This window comes from Rutidosis leptorrhynchoides, chromosome 3 (assembly GCF_046630445.1).
Source record: "Rutidosis leptorrhynchoides isolate AG116_Rl617_1_P2 chromosome 3, CSIRO_AGI_Rlap_v1, whole genome shotgun sequence".
Lineage (NCBI taxonomy): Eukaryota > Viridiplantae > Streptophyta > Magnoliopsida > Asterales > Asteraceae > Rutidosis > Rutidosis leptorrhynchoides.
In genome coordinates this window covers 568,474,094-568,477,766 of record NC_092335.1, presented here as the reverse complement: position 1 = coordinate 568,477,766, position 3,673 = coordinate 568,474,094, and the positions used below count along the sequence as shown (strand labels likewise).

Below are 3,673 nucleotides of genomic sequence, written 5' to 3'. Positions count from 1 at the left end.
ACCAGACATCAATGCGCCAGATTATGAAATAAAAGGACAAATCCTACACATGGTGACTAATCAATGCCAATTAATGGTTCGCCGAAGGAAGATCCAAACGATCATCTTCGTACCTTTAATAGGATCTGTACACTATTTAAAATCCGAGAAGTGGAGGATGAACAGATATATCTCATGTTATTTCCCTGGACTTTAAAGGGAGAAGCCAAAGATTGGTTGGAATCGTTACCTGAAGGGGCGATTGATACATGGGACGTTTTAGTTGAAAAATTTCTTAAACAATTCTTTCCGGCATCTAAAGCCGTAAGACTTCAAGGAGAAATTGTTACGTTCACACAAAAGCCAAATGAAACTTTATATGAAGCGTGGACAAGATTTGGAAAGTTATTGAGAGGATGTCCGCAACATGGTTTAGACACTTGTCAAATAGTACAAATATTCTACCAAGGATGCGACATCACTACAAGAAAAGATATCGATATAGCAGCTGGTGGTTCCATTATGAAGAAAACAGCAACTGACGCTTATAAAATTATTGATAACACCGCTTCCCACTCACATGAGTGGCACCAAGAAAAAGATATCGTTAGATCATCTAAAGCAGCTAGAGCCGATTCTAGCCATGACTTAGATTCCATTTCTGCAAAGATAGATGCTGTCGAGAGACGAATGGAAAAGATGACTAAAGATATTCACTCAATACGAATTAGTTGTGAGCAGTGTGGAGGACCACATTTAACAAAAGATTGTCTCAGTATTGAACTAACAATGGAACAAAGAGAGAATGTTTCATACATAAACCAAAGGCCTGGAAATAATTATCAGAATAATTATCAACCGCCAAGACCAAACTACAATCAAAACCAGAATTATAACCGAAATGTTCCATACAACAACCAACAAGGTCCTAGTAATCAACAAGTATCCAACAATACTTACAATCAGCAAAGACCTAATTTTCAAAACAAACCACCACAAACCGATGATAAAAAGCCAAATTTAGAAGACATGATGTCAAAGCTAGTTGAATCTCAAACACAGTTTTTCACATCTCAGAAACAAACCAATGAACAAAATGCTCAAGCATTTAGAAATCAACAAGCTTCTATTCAAAATTTGGAACAAGAAGTAAGTAACCTAGCAAGGTTGATAGGTGAAAGAAAACCGGAAAGTCTACCTAGTGATACAAATGTTAACCCCCGAAATGAAACAGCTAAAGTCATTACCACAAGAAGTGGTATTACACTTAAACCACCTGAAATACCTGTAATTTCTGATGAAGCTATTCCTACTCCACAAGAACCACAACCTGAGCAAGATAAGGAAAAAGAACCGGTAGTTGAAAAAGTTAATGAAGATAACACAGTTAAGGCTAAACCTTATGTTAAACCATACCAACCACCACTTCCTTACCCGAGTAATGAGAAAAGAGAGACTTGAAGCCGAGCAATCCAAATTTTTGGATATGTTTAAACAAATAAATGTAAATCTTCCTTTCATTGATGTGATTTCAGGAATGCCTAGATATGCTAAATTTTTGAAAGATCTAATCACAAATAGAAAGAAAATGGAAGAACTTTCAGCTGTTACAATGAATGCTAATTGTTCTGCAGTGATGTTGAATAAGATACCAAAAAAACTTTCTGATCCAGGAAGTTTCACAATTCCATGTTTTCTGGGTAGTCTTAGTTCAATAGAAGCATTGGCAGACTTAGGTGCTAGTATAAATTAAATGCCGTATTCACTATACACTAAACTAGACCTTGGAGAATTGAAACCAACACGAATAAGTATATAACTTGCCGATCGATCAGTAAAATATCCTAGAGGGATAATGGAGAACATGCTAGTTAAAGTTGGTACTTTAGTATTTCCAGTAGATTTTGTTATTCTGGACATGGAAGAAGATTCTCGAGTTCCTCTCATATTAGGAAGACTATTTTTAAACACGGCTAAAGCAATAATAGACGTGTTTGGTAAGAAACTGACCCTAAGTATAGAGGACGAGAGTGTTACCTTTTCAGTTGATAGAGCAATGCAACAACTGCAATCTGCAGATGATACATGTTATTATATTCAAACTATAGAATCACATGCAGAATTGTTAGAAGAATTTCCAGAATTACAAGGAACAGGAGAATGTTCTTTAGGAGAAGGAATCGAACCAATTGATGAAGCTAAAATGTTAGCTACACTTATGGCTAATGGATATGAACCAACAACAGAAGAAATTCAAATGCTAAAAGAGGAAGACAGATATCGATACAAATCATCGATAGAAGAACCACCGACATTAGAGTTAAAGCCACTTCCAAACCATTTGGAATATGCTTATTTACATGGTGAGTCTGAATTACCTGTAATAATATCGTCTTCTCTTACTGAAAATGAAAAATCTCAACTAATTTCTGTGTTAAAAGCTCATAAACCAGTTATTGCATGGAAAATTCATGATATTAAAGGAATATGTCCTTCGTATTGCACACATAAAATCCTTATGGAAGAAGGTCATAAAATGTATGTGCAACGTCAACGAAGACTAAATCCTAATATGCAAGATGTTGTTAAGAAAGAAATTATTAAACTGCTAGATGCAGGTTTAATTTATCCAATTTTTGATAGTCCATGGGTAAGCCAAGTTCAATGCGTACCTAAGAAGGGTGGTATGACTGTCATCACAAATGAGAAAAATGAGCTTATTCCTACTAGGACTGTAACAGGATGGCGTGTTTGTATTGATTATAGAAAATTAAATGACGCCACCAGAAAAGATCACTTTCCCTTACCTTTCATTGATCAAATGTTGGAAAGATTAGCCGGAAATAGTTACTATTATTTTCTTGATGGTTTTTCCAGATATTTTCAAATACCAATAGCACCCGAGGACCAAGAGAAAACCACATTCACGTGCCCTTATGGTACTTTTGCTTATAAACGCATGCCATTTGGACTTTGCAACGCCCCTGCAACCTTTCAAAGGTGCATAATGACGATTTTTCACGACATGATAGAAGAATGCATGGAAGTTTTCATGGATGACTTTTCAGTCTTCGGTGATACTTTTGAATCATGTCTTGTTAATCTTGAACGAATGCTTATTAGATGCGAACAATCAAATCTAGTTCTTAATTGGGAGAAATGCCATTTCATGGTTAAAGAAGGCATCGTTCTTGGTCATAAAATTTCAAAGGAAGGAATTGAAGTGGATAGAGCTAAAGTAGATTTAATTGCTAAACTTCTACATCCCACCAATGTTAGAGGAGTTAGGAGTTTTCTAGGGCATGCCGGTTTTTACCGACGTTTCATAAAAGATTTTTCTAAAATTGCCACTCCTATGAATAAACTCCTAGAAAAGGATGCTCCATTCATCTTTTCAGATGAATGTATCAAATCTTTTAATATTCTTAAAGAGAAACTCACTAATGCGCCGATCATGATAACTCCAAATTGGAATCTACCATTTGAACTAATGTGCGATGCAAGTGATTTTGCAATGGGAGCCGTTTTAGGACATAGGATTGAAAAACGATTTCAACCTATTTATTACGCTAGTAAGACGTTACAAGGAGCACAAACGAATTACACAACTACTGAAAAAGAACTCCTTGCTATTATCTTTGCTTTTGACAAATTTCGTTCATATCTCGTTCTAGCTAAAACGGTGGTATATACT

General features: G+C 35.6%; 1 non-coding gene across 1 annotated transcript; it reads right to left on the bottom strand.

Moving 5' to 3' along the window:
* Nucleotides 1–306: 306 nt before the first annotated feature.
* LOC139903649 (small nucleolar RNA R71) lies at nt 307–413 on the bottom strand. The gene has a single exon (XR_011778458.1). It is a non-coding gene; the product is annotated as a small nucleolar RNA R71 (small nucleolar RNA).
* Nucleotides 414–3,673: the final 3,260 nt, after the last annotated feature.